General features: G+C 44.7%; 1 protein-coding gene across 1 annotated transcript in view; it reads left to right on the forward strand.

Moving 5' to 3' along the window:
• Positions 1–13,431, forward strand: part of RGPD4 (RANBP2 like and GRIP domain containing 4) — a 795,990-nt gene that overhangs the window by 751,099 nt on the left and 31,460 nt on the right. The gene's annotated exons all lie outside the window — the stretch shown is intronic.

A 13,431-nucleotide genomic window follows, 5' to 3' on the forward strand; every position in this document is an offset into this window, starting at 1 on the left:
GGGACTGTACTTCTCCCTTTCGGCAGTGGTGAAATACCAACAAACTGATACATAAATGGTCCTTTCTCAACTTTGGTAAGAGACCATCACCACGGACCCTCTCGCTCACCACTGGTTAGCGCATCTGCAGAATCTCGGTATTCAAGGTGTGTGGACAACTGCCCAAAGGGGTCTCCACATCAACCATCTGGAGCTGCTACCTGTTCAGTTGGCCTTAAAGGCTTTCCTTTCTCTCATTCAACACAAAGTAGTCCTAGTCCAGACGGACAACTGGACTGCCATGTTTTACCTATGAAAACAGGGGGCACCCACTTACACTACTTGTCTGCTTTAGCCCAGAACATTTGGCGGTAGGTGATACATCAGAGCCCATCTCCTCATCCAGTACATTCCCAGGACGGATAACAACTTGGCAGACCTGCTCAGCAGGATGCATCAACAAGTCCACGAATGTGAACTCCACCCCCAAGTCCTAATCACATACTTCCACCACTGGGGGTTCCCATAGATGGGCCTGTTCACTAACACCAAAAATGCCCAATCTCCCCCTCCAGGCTCCCACATCCACAGTCCATCGGCAATGCACTATGGATTAATTGTTCAGGGATATTTGCTTGCACTTTTTAGCCTCCCCCTTCTATTTATGGTATGTAAACTGAGAAAAACATCCCTCACTTACATCCAAGTAGACCCAACCTGAGCATGCCAGCCCTGGTTTACCACTGTTCTTGTCTTCTCTCTTGTGCCTCATGAGCTGACTGGATTTTCTCTACCAAATTTGAGACACTCTCAGGCATCCAAACTTCCAAGAGCATTATCTTGCGAATTGACTCCTGACGTCTTAGAATTTAGCTACCTCAGTCTCCCCACAGAATACACAACCATTCTGAAGGAAGCATGCAGGCTTACAACCAGAGCCTGTTATGAGACCAAGTGGAAATGTATCATACACTACTGTCTCCCTGAACATGTTGACCATCTCCTATTCTCAGGGCAAGACATTATGTTACCTTCTTCACCTGCAGGAATCTGGCCTTGCCTATACCTCTCTCAGACTTCATTTAGTTGCTGTGGCTGCTTATCTACACATTTGGGAACTTTCATGGAATGCCTCAAAAGGGTTATCCCGCCACTGATGCCTCCACTCCTTTGTGGAAGTTCAGGAAAATAATCACTAGACTAATGGGCCATCCTTTTGATCCACTTCACTTTTATCTCTTACAGCTCCTTTCCTGGAAGGTGGCTTTCCTTATAGCCGTCATTTCCCTCAAGCGCGTCAGTGAAATACATGCTCTTACACTGAAACAACCTTTCTTCCAGGTACATCACAATAGGGTAGTTCTAAGAACAAACCCCAGTTTCCTACCCAAAGTGGTTTCTAGTTTTCATCTCAACCAATCAATAGAAACCTAGTTTTCTTTCCAAATTTAGAATCAGTAGCTGACTGTGCTCTGCTAACCCTGGATGTTAAACGAGTGCTCCTGTATTACATTGTCAGAACCATGCTCTTCCGTAAGATGCAACAGCTCTTTGTCTTTCTCCAAACCACATAAGAGGCATGCTCATTTTAAGTCTGGTGTGGCATGCGGGCTCAAAATGCATACAGCCCTGTTATGCTAAGGCAAAAAGACCCTTTGCTGTCCCTCGCAAACCCCACTCCATCCGTAAGAAAGGAGCATCAATGGCTTTTCTGGGTAATATTCCTATAGCTGACATCTGCAAAGCAGCTACATGGTCAACCCCACACACATTTACTAAGAATTACTGTGTGCATGGATTGGTCCGCCAGCAAGCTTACATTGGTAAGTTTGTCCTTCGTATACTTTTTCAATCTTCTGCAACATCGTCAAGCTAATCCACAGCTTTTGGGCCGACTGCTTTACAGTCTATGCACAGCATGTGTGTCTACAACTACACATGCCACAAAAGGAAAATGTTACTTACCCTTTAAGCATCTGTTTGTGGCATGTAGTGCTGAATATTCACATGCGTCCACCTACCTACCATTTCACCTCTGGCTGTTGCAGATTGTGCTAACTTTAACCTTGAGCATTATTTTACATAGTCATCTCTTTTGTATCTCTATGTCCGTGTACATCCTCACACTTCATGCGGATTTTTTTTTTTTTTAACAATATGGCCGATGTCATGCACACTACCACCAATAGGTGGAGTCACTGTAACTTGTGACTCGAAAGGACTTCTTCAAAGAAAAGCAAGTTGCACGCATCTGAGCCCAACACCAGATGGCAGGAGTATACACAGCATGTGTATTTAGAGCTACACATGCCACAAACAGATGCATATGGGGTAAGTAACATATTCCTTTTTTTTCATTTGAGGGTGATCCAATTCCAGAAAATCATTCCCTCAATAGCTAATTCCTCATTTCAAAGTAAGAAGCCAAGAGGAGTACAGTTTTCAGGGATTTCTTTACCACAGTGCATTGGTCTAAGTTTAGAAGTTGACCTCTCAAATAGTATGCCCGTAAGACTTCCCTATAAGGGAGTAGAGGTGGCGAAAGATGAGCTTCGCTCAGACCTTTTACGTTCTTTTTCATATTTTTTTTTTCTAAGTAGAATGACATTTCTTCGCCTAGATGGACTCTTTTCTGGCACTTTAAATACTAAACGTTACTATTAACCAGCTCAGATGTACAAATATTTTTAGACTTTTGGAGGATAAACGCTTGATTTAGCCCTTTTGGGATTACATTTATCATCAGGTTGCTCTCAGCAGCTGTTGCTCAATTCTCTGAACTATCTTGGTAGCTTTTCTTGGTTTGTTTCCTAGTTTAACCGTAAAGGATCTTTTTGTGTCATCCCAATATTATTGGGGTCACACCTGACAGATCCCTTTGCCACAAGTGGAAATTTACCCTTTTCAGAGAAAATGAGAAGTTGCAGGTGTTTCTCATTTCTAGTGAGTTACGCTGTTAGGCAAGGAGAATTAGGAGTCAGACAAACCCGTCAGAGAAGCGCTAATTTGCAGGTGAGGATAAAACTGAGCCACGATCTTCTACCCACACACAATTATGTGTATTTCATGATTATATGATTATTTATTTTGAAGTATCAGCCTGCAATCATGTGCAACTGTTGACAGCCACCTAATTTACATAGCTTTATTAAGTTTCCAAGCCTTAAATATGCCAAGCCATATTTAATTTCCCTGAAAACCTTATGCTGACATTGTCTGCAATCTGAATTCAACCATTCAGACATCCCTCAGTGACTGGCCCATGTGTCTAACCTTGCCCCTGCATCGGTACCATCTAAACTTTTACTACTAATAATGGCTTTTGGAGCAAGGAATGTGGTCACTCGTGCTCAGCTCCTGCTTTGTTATAAAAACATGGCTACAGTGCCCCTTTTCTGAAGCATAAGAGGCTGCAAAAGCTAATGCTACATTTCCCTTTTATCCAAGATTGACGGCTACATGTTCACCTTTCCATGCAGCTGCAGTTACAACTCTTACACCAGAGAAGTGGAAAACTGTCCTTCTCTGTCCAGTTAATTTGAACAGAGTCAGTAAATGTAGATTTTCTATACTGAGAAAATGGTGATTAAGCACACATTTGTTATCTTAACCATTCAATTAGTCTGTTTTCCTGGGCCTTATGCCTGTCGCACATATTGTCTAATTTTGTCTACAATCATGTTTTCATGCAATCGGCCTGTCTTGCATGCAGAATGTATCACCATTACACATAGGTCCTGCCGCGCACTCCAAACTCCTGCAGGAATTCCATTGCCTCTGCCTCCGTATATTTAGATGCTGATTTAAAAAGGAGCGTAGGTGCTTACATAGCCCACCTACTACAAACGAAAGGCTAGGCTCCACGAAATCACTAACATGCCTACTTAAGCAGAACAATCTATGGGAAATGTAGGGCCCTCACCTAAATAAAATGTTGCATGCTTCATCATTGGGCTTTCCACACCGTGTGCTCAATTGAGTCCAAGGAGGACTCTACTATAATGCGTGGTGCAAGATTTTTTTTTTTTTTTTTTTTTTTTTTTTAAATGATACCTCCAAATAATTATCGATCGCCAGAGTAAGCAAAAACTATTCAGTGCTATCCAAAAATTATTTTATATGGGGATGTCTTGATAGAGTTAAAAACAGAAAATGGATGATAACAGGGGTTACTTATCAACCTGTCATCCTCATAAGGGTCAAAATGTTGTGGCCATCCCTTCTAGTGCCCAACAGGTCAGCGGCCTTCTCAGGACATCAAAAGATTCTGGCTAATAAATTAAACATTATTTTTGTTATGTGCGATAATTTCACTATTAAGTGTTGTGTGGTAGGTGCTGGGGTTACCAAATACAGAATAATAAACCTACACAAAATAACCCATATAAGAAACTGCCTTTTTACGGTTTCCTGGTTATGTCTTGCAAGTGTATTTACTGGAGATCATTGCTGCAGGAGCTGATGTAATTTTTCTCAACCCAGGAAACACAAGAGGGCATCACTCTATTTTCAAACTTGCATCAGGGTACAGATGCTGCCTATTCACTGCATTGTTGTTTACCTCCTTCAAGACGGACACTGTCCAACCATGCCTGATTTTCCCATTCCCTTTAAAGTACAGGGCACAGAACCTTTGGCTTTGCTCTAGCACTCAATTATTCATAACCTCTGCAAGCGCTTTGATGAGGTGCTGGAATTAGACTTAAGGTACTACTAGCTCCTTTCTCTTCCTCAGGGCTCTTATTTTTTGAGAAGCTGAAGAACCCATATCACATTGATGCAGGATTTTGCTATGTGGCATGACCTAAATACTTAAGTTCTCTGTTGTTTTTGTTTTTTTAGACATTCAAGCACAGTTCTTCCTCCTTCAACCAAGCAAGGGAGGACAAGAGATTGGACTTCTCCTTGATTGTTAAAACCTCATTAGTGCCAGTAATGAAGTTATTACACACTTTACTATAGGAACCACTAATTCAAAAGCCATTCTAGTGCTTATCAATACTTCCCCCTCTGTCTCGATTGGTAACTAATTTAAAGGAATTCTTGTAACCGATGTCAACCAGAAATCTTCTCCGCAGGTGGTTGTCACAAATACTCAGTACCGTTTTGGTTCTGCCATCATTTGCAGAGTAGATGATGGCCTGTTTTATAATCTTATAAGTTACATCTCTGGGATTCGCTTTCTCTTTTCCATGTCATATTACAGTGGTCATTTCATACCTTAAACACAGAGCCAAGATGGTCCAGAGGAGCTTCTCCAGGCCCATCCCCATCCCCATGATGTGGCACCTCCTATGGCCCTATCCTCTTGTCAGTCATTTCTATTGCATAAATGGAGGACCTCTTTGCAGACATCGAAATCATTATGCACATAAAACATCCAGCTTCGACGGTTCGAATCTGCTAAAGATATTTTCCATTGAAGGCCTGCTGTGTAGTCTTCGAAGCGCAGAAGACTAGGGTATGCCTCCAACTGAATCTGACAAATACTTAGTTTGTCTTTCTTGCCTGTGCCAGCAAGCACCAAATCCAGGAATGATTGGCAGGGTGCTTCATACCACAATCTGTGTTGGTGCCAAGTAATTGGGTTTACCTTGTCAGCAGCAGCCTCAGTTTCATTGTTTCAAAATCCACATTGCGCACAAAAACTGGAAAAACTGGCACCAACTATCCCTTCTCCGCAGTGTGACCTGTTTTCTGTTTGAAGAGGACCTGAGAACAGCCGTGCAAGCACTGATCCGGTCTTGCCCTCACGTTGCCCATGTGCTATTCATCAGCATTCCAAGTATTCATCTGATTCTCTTGAAGGGTGTCTTTTCTGCTAAGCATGACTCAAAGATCTACAGAAGTTTGACCTAGTAATATCAGCTGTTTCTCTGCTGTTAGTCCACAAATCACAGCAATAGCACAGTCAGACTAGAGGTAGAAACAACAATTGATAGACAGAATGCGGAACAATGTCATACATTCACCCCAGTACAGAGATCTGGGCTAAAATCCATAGTTTTTTTGCTCACCATGCCATTCCAGTTTGAACCCAGCCATATGCAAATCAGTCTTGACCCTGTGCCCAATGGGAACAGTCCAGCACGAACTGCCAGGCCAGGTCCTCCCTGTGTGTAAGGTGTCACATGGAAGGCTGCATATTGGGGAAAAAAATCTGACCCAACGTTGACTGTATCTAGTTGAAAGCTAGTTTGAGAGATTTCTGGCAGTGTACATTTGTACTTTGCAGATTCCGTAGTACTGGAAAGATGAGGGTCAAATCTACTGAAACTGATCTATCTGAACGAGACAGTTATAGATTCCTCCCCTTAGAATTTACCCCCAGGCATCAGACTGGATCCGGAGATTTTTCTTTAGCAGTACCCCTGCGCGTCAGTAGGTGGCATTGGTCGACACAGCGTGAGTCGTCGGTGTCGTGGTAGCTGAGATACATCACAGTGCCTACTTAGATGCCGCCCCTGCGCGCTGACCTCAGTTCTTTCTTTTTCTGCACCAGCCTATCGCAGATCCAGAGAGAACTACCCCTTAGCCTCTTTTTAGCTAAACATTTTGCAACTTTCGTCAACTTCTTTTTCGAGTCCTTCGACTCCTGGTGCACGAGGGATGTCCATTTGTCAAACTGGCTTCAAGCCCTGTGGCGCCTGTCACAGGATGATGTCTGTGCAACCCGCACCTTGTGTGCCTGTGGTGTCTGGAGCGCAACCACGACCCGAAGTCATTATCCGACTGCCGGGCCATGGCGCCGAAAACTTTGCGGGAGTGGTCCCGAAAGTTGCTGGAGGGCCGACGGTCTGCTCTGCGTCGCTCCCGTTCGAGAGGAAGGTCCTGAGGCCGGTCGCGGAGCCCCCACTCATCGTCGCACTTAAAGTCGTTTAGGTCATTGGGTAAGTCCAAACACAAGAAGAAGGTAAAGAAGCACAGGCTTTCTTCGCCTTCTCCCTGTCGGTTGGCTTACGAAGCGCGGGACCCGGAGCGTCGTTGCTCAAAGGCACTGCCTCAGATGCCTGCTCCTGAGATGACTCCGTGCCTCCCACCTTTTCCTGGAGCTGGAGTGTCTCATGCCAAACTGAAGACCTTCTATGAGGCCTTACACCTCGTTTTTGGGCAGCCTGTGTGCTGGGGAACCTCCACGGATCCGAATCGACGCCGGTTGATCTCACTCGACTTTCCCCTGTGCCAATCCCAACAATGACGTTCCTGGCACAAAATGTGTCCCTAGCCGATGTCGACCCATGCCTCAGCCCGACTTGGACACAGATGTTGAAACCGACGCCGGAGGGTACTTTTGTTCCCTTGTTCATCCCTGGTGTTCCTTATCGACAGGAGGGTGATGATGAGGACTGAGAGGGGTCGCTGGACCCTTTAACTGACCAGCTGGAAGAACCGGACTGGCAAGAGGACCTGGGTGATGTCAGTGGTCTGGACACATGCCCTGACACTGGTTTGCTTTCTCCCCCTACCGTGGCTACGGAGAAGGGAGCTTCCTATGGGGTGGTGGTGAGAAGGGCGGCCGAGGCCTTTGGCCTCGCGCTCCCTTTGGTGGCAGTTAGGACTACCCTCCTGTCAGAAGTGCTTCAGCTTGCAGCTTCCTCTTCTGAACCCCTACTGCCCTTCAATTATGTCCTTAATCCAAGCCCAGCCCTGGGGTGCCTGTGGACATGACGATTGCCCACCGCCAGGCTCCGGGCGACCCAGTGTTCTTGATCCAACACCCTTCCCCTGAGAGCTTGGTGGGCCAAGCCTCTTCTTCCAAGGGTGCATTCCCTTCTGCTCCCCAGATCGGGAATCCAAGAAGTTGGGTCACCTTGGGAAGCGTATGTTCTCTTCCTCCAGCTTAGCACGGCGGTCGGTGAATGCCGCATGCCTCTTGAGCCGTTTTTCGCACTCCATCTGGGATACATCAGATCAAGTGCTGCCCCTGTGCCCGGAGGAGGCCCAGGCTCTTCTCTCCCAGGCAGTCGCGGATGGGAGATACGCAGCCAAATTCACCATAAGGTGTGGACTGGATACCACCGACACACTAGGCAGAACGATTGCCACATTGGTAGCCCTGAGACGCTATGCCTGGTTGAGAACAGCTGGCTTTTTGGGGGATGTCCAGTCAACCTTGATGGACATGCCCTTTGATGGTCGTCATTTTGGCGACAAAGCCGACTCTGCGCTTACGCGCTTCAAAGATTCTCGAGCTACAGCCAGGTCTTTGGGCATCACTGCGTCTTCTCGTCCACCCCAGTCTGGCTTTCGTGGCTACGGAAGGGGTGCCCAGCCACGTCTGGCCCAGTCTAGCCACCGGTACACGCAAGCTGTCCAGCCTCTGTGTGGGCACGGAGGTGGGACCCAGCATCCTTGCGGGTCTGGGAGCCAGCGGGCGAATCAGTTCACCATCAAACCCCCCCTCCCCTGCCACTGCCTCCAAAGCCTTCCTATTCCAACGTTCCAGGCCCATCTTCAGCCAGTGGGAGGCAGGATTCGCCATCACCTCCCCCAAGGGAAATCCATTAGTTAGTTTATTAATCGACCAATAGCATGATCATGAAACAGAATACAAAAATACATTGTCTGATAGTGAATAAAATGGAATATTTCATCATATCTTAATTTTTATATTCATGGCTAAAAAAAAGAGTTCAATATTAAGAGAAAATGTATATTTACAATTCTTAAAATGATTGTATAACATAGCAAGACCTGGTCAATTATGCCCATGGCGGGGCTTTTAGTCTCTGCCACCAGGCATATAACAGATATCTTGTGATTGCAAAAACAAGCCATTGTGGTGTGTCTCATTGAAATATACGTAATGCTTCCGATGGGCAGGAAAAGGAGAGCAAACTACAGGCTGGGACAATCCATGATTTCCTTATGTTACTGTACGCAGGACACAAAAAGAGGAAGTGCTCGATTGACTCTTGTACAGACAAACATATTGGGCACATAGAGGTGGTGGTAGCATTGGACCATTTGTTTTTCCAAGCGTTTAGCGGTAAGGTCCCAAGCCTAAACTGGATATAGAGTGCTCGTGTTTGTGGTGGTTCAATTTCATCCATGTAATTTTCAAAATTAAAGCAGGTCTTAACATTTAAAAATTGCGAAGTTGAAGTACCACATGCTACAGTTTCTTTACTAGGAGAAATTTATAAAATCCCAATACTTCTTCTTTAGCAAGGGGGGCATTCTTTTTGTATTGGAGCCCGGGGCCTCCCACATCATATCAAGGCCTAGGCGATAAAGCAAATCTTTGACACTCTTGAACCAGAGCAGTTCTCCTTTCTGTTTTTGAAGGGTTAAAAGTCCCACCCCTGCCTCTTTTACGTGAATCTCCGTATTATTAACCCAGATTCTGACCCAGAACATCAGTGCCCTGAGAACAGCAAAGTGTGAAACAGATCTAACTCCTAGGTAAAGACGCAGGAGTAGAATTGGGGTATTAATTCGGACATTAAGTATTGCCCTCAAGAATTTATTTTCCACCACCTCTAGCTTTTTAGTATTCTCCATGCCCCACAGTTCAGCACCATACAGGGCTGCACCTAGTCCTTTATCCCTATGTATCTCTAATACAGGAGAAATAGGGCGATATATAGAACATCTTGGCCTCCATGCTATTGCGCAATACACTAGCTGTTGAGACGACTCACTCTTTTGGATTTGGTAAGTCCAAGCTAAATTATCACTGATTCTGATTCCAAGGTAGTCAAAGGGCCTAACCTGTTCTAATTGCCGAGTGCCCAATGTCAGCTTCCCCTTTGAGCTTTTATAGGGTTAAAGAACATATATTTAGTTTTGGAGCAATTGATTTCAAGGCCCCTATCTTTGCACACTTCTGCAAACTTATTTAAAGTATATTGAATACCCTTCGGAGTCTTAGAAATGAGGAGCGTATCGTCTGCGAATAACAAGGAGGGTAAGGGGCTACCCGCTAGTTTAGGGGGGGGTCACCCCCGCAGTCATATAACTCTTGGATCAGCTCATTAATGTAAAGAGTGAATAAGGTTGGGGCAAGCACACACCCCTGGCGTACCCCTTTATCGATTGCAATGCTGTTTGAGAGGCTGCCATCTGGCTTCCACCTAATTCCCGCGTAATTGCCATCATGCAGGCGGACCAGTAGCTGGAGGAGATCGTGTGGTAGTTCTAAGTTCTTTAGAGTGACCCACAGTTTATTGCGGTCAATGGAGTCGAAAGCTGTTTTAAGGTCAACAAAGACAACATATAAGTGACCCTTCAGAAGCTTAACTTCCTTTCAAATTAGTAGCAGGAATCTAAAAACTTGATCTAGGGTACTTGTAGATGTCCTAAATCCAGCCTGCAGATGGGAAATAATGCTATTTTCTTCCATCCAGTTTTGAATGCTGAGCAAGATAACTTTGCAGAAATGTTTCTTAGAGACGTCTATAAGTCTTATGGGTCTATAGTTTGAGGGGTCCCCTTTCTCTCCTTTTTTAAAAATTGGTATTATTTCTGCTACTTTCCAAGTCTGGGGAATAACCCCGCTTCACTGGATGGCATTAAAAACCTTTTCAAACAGGGGGCCCCAGATATCAGGCTCAGCTTTATAAAGGTCTCCTGGAAGTCTATCTAAGCCAGGGCCTTTTCCTGACTGGAGTGAGCTAATTGCTGCCGTGATTTCTTTCAGGGAAAACCCTTCAGCAGTTCCCTTTATTGGTGCCAGGGTCCCTTCCCCTAAGGGTACCAAGATTTCTTCTTCTAACACAGATGGGACCTCTCTGGTATAAAGTTTTTCAAAATAGTCTTCCCAAATCTGTGGCTGAATATAAAAATAGTCTTCGCTGACTTGCCTAACTGAGCCCTTGGCAAGTAAATGCCAGAACGTTTGGCTATCTTTCTGTTTGGAAGCCTCTGCCAGTGTGCGCCAATTATTAGCCTCCCAGCTCTTTCTTGCTTCCGCCTGTGCCCTCTTATACAACTTTCTGCTATTTGTGATGACCGCTTGAACTCTTTTAAAAATTTTTTTATTTTTTTACTGCTTCAGTTAGATTAGTCTTTGCTTGTCTACAGTCCTCATTGTACCATAGGGCATTACATCGTTTAAAAGTATTAAAACTAATAGATTTAAAAATGTATTGCTTGATGCTATTGGACAATTTGTGATAGTTAGTTAAAATAAGTTAATCTTCATTACTGCCTAAATTGCTGAGCGCCACTAGGGTCTGGGCCACTTCATCAGCTACCACACAGGGCCATTTTATACGTCTATTATTGCTCCTTGTGATAATAGGAACTACAGTGTTAGGGGTTTGTCTCTCAAAGATCGGAAGGCCAGTTAGTTCCAGACAAAGGGCATTATGATCACTATCATCACGATATAAGACTGTCATATCTTAGATGTAGGGCCACAAGTCAAGGTCCACCATGATATAGTCTATCCTGCTTTTCATGCTACCCCTTTTGAAAGTTAATTCAGCTGCCTCATCTGCTGGTGTCCGCCCATTACAGGCACGCACCCCCTGTGCAAGGGTAAGGGACAATACCTGCTGGCCTACTTTAGTGAGTCTTTTAATAGGAGGATTAGTTACGTTTTTTAACACCCCTAGCTTGCTCTTCTTCCTGCACTAGCTCTTGGATATACTCCACCGTCTCATAGGTTGTGTTAAAGTCACCAGCTAGAATTAGGGGAGGGCCTCCACTGCATTTCTCTAAACAATCAACTAGGGTTGTTATTGTTTCTGAGGGCTTATGGTGACTACTAAACCTGTTGTAGATATTAATCTGTCTAAATTGCACATCCTTTTTTGGCCACAACAAGTCCATACCAAGAATCTCTTTAGAATCTACTTTCAGGTTCTTGAATCTACAATTCAGTGTTGTCTTGACCCAGATTATCAACCCTCCCGCGGCTCGACCCACCTTTGATGGTCTGGCTTCAATACTGAATGTGGTGAACCCCACTCTGTGGACCCGTTCGGTCGCCCAGGTTTCTTGAAATAGGCATATATGATGATTGTCAACCATCCTACCCCATTCCGGGTCACTTCATTTAGATCTAATACCGGCAGTGTTCCATGAGATAATCTGTAGTGCTTGGTCATTACACTCATTTCCACATCGCCATTGACTCGGTATTGAATTACTATTTGTTGATGTCTGGGGTCTTTCATGGGTGGTATGCCTTATAGGTGAAGTGATGTCTAACGCCTTGTCCTCTGTAATGTCAATAACTAGGTTTCCCTCAACATGGGTTACTGCGGATATGCTGTCTGCCAAGGCCCCTCTCCCTTTTTTTAGTCAGTCAGTGCTGTCTAAGTCACTGAGGGCTTCAAATCTATTGCCAACTTCCTGGGGAAAATGAGCTTGCCTTCTCACTGGGTTATGGAATGTATGGACAGTTTGTTGGGGATTTGACCCGGTCTGTTTAAAATGCCTATAAAAAAAACCAAGGGCATTAACTCTATTTTATATTCTAGTTCCTGTCCAAGATGTTTCCTCCAACTATTGAGTAGTTGCCCTGCTAAGTCAGGTGATCTGCAGTTGATCACAACAGTCTCCCTTTGCAGTTTTTCGTAGGGGACCAACCCAGTGAACTCAGCGTGTATACAGAATATTGTGGTAGCTAGAACTAGAAAAATCTGTGTTCTGTGTGAGCCAATAGCACACCTAATTCTTTAGCTGGGTAAAGGATTAATTTCTCTCTCCCCTAAGCGGTGGTACGTTGGTTAATATCACCACATAAGGGCAACAGTCAGGGGGAAGGTGAAGGGTTACATCCTTATGGCTACCTTCAGATAAAGAAACATCATTTGATTGTTTATTTGGCTGCCTAGGTGGGGCCTAGCCTTTCCTGTTTTGAATCAGGCTAGTACTAGAGGGATCTGTGTTTCCATCATGAATGTTTTGCCTGGTAATATCCCTACTATTGTCTTCTTGTTTAGCCTGGTCATTCATTTGCTCACTGGCTTTACCTAGGGGATGCGCTAAGTTGTCGTGGTGCCTTTCGGCCTTGCTGCAAACTTTCCTGTTTGGTTCACCCCCTTTTTCATCTCCCCGCTGGCATCCAGACCCAAAGCTTAATGGACCACTACCAATTGGTTCCCTAGTTTGGGATGAAAGAATCTTTTTTACACCTTTCACATCATTTTCTAGCTTGTGAAAGCCTATTAAGGATAGGTAATAATCTTTTTTGCATTATTTCATCAAACCCATCCATAAGAAGCTTGACATCATGTGGAGATAAGATTTTGGGGGGCGAAACCATGGGAGGAGGGCTTGTTTCAACTGTTGATACAGCCTTAGATCTATTACTATCCCCAGTAGGGGCCTGTCTCTGCTTTCTTTTAGATCTGTTATTTACTATTGGTTCAGGCTCTAGGTGTTTAAGCTTCCTCTTTCTTTTAGCGGGGGGACCAGGTCCAGTTGGACATTGGGATTGATGCGGGGTTAGCTCAGGGCTAGCTGGGTCATTTGTCAGGTCTTCTAGAGTATGACTCT

The sequence above is a fragment of the Triturus cristatus genome, chromosome 8, assembly GCF_964204655.1.
Source record: "Triturus cristatus chromosome 8, aTriCri1.1, whole genome shotgun sequence".
Taxonomy (NCBI): domain Eukaryota; kingdom Metazoa; phylum Chordata; class Amphibia; order Caudata; family Salamandridae; genus Triturus; species Triturus cristatus.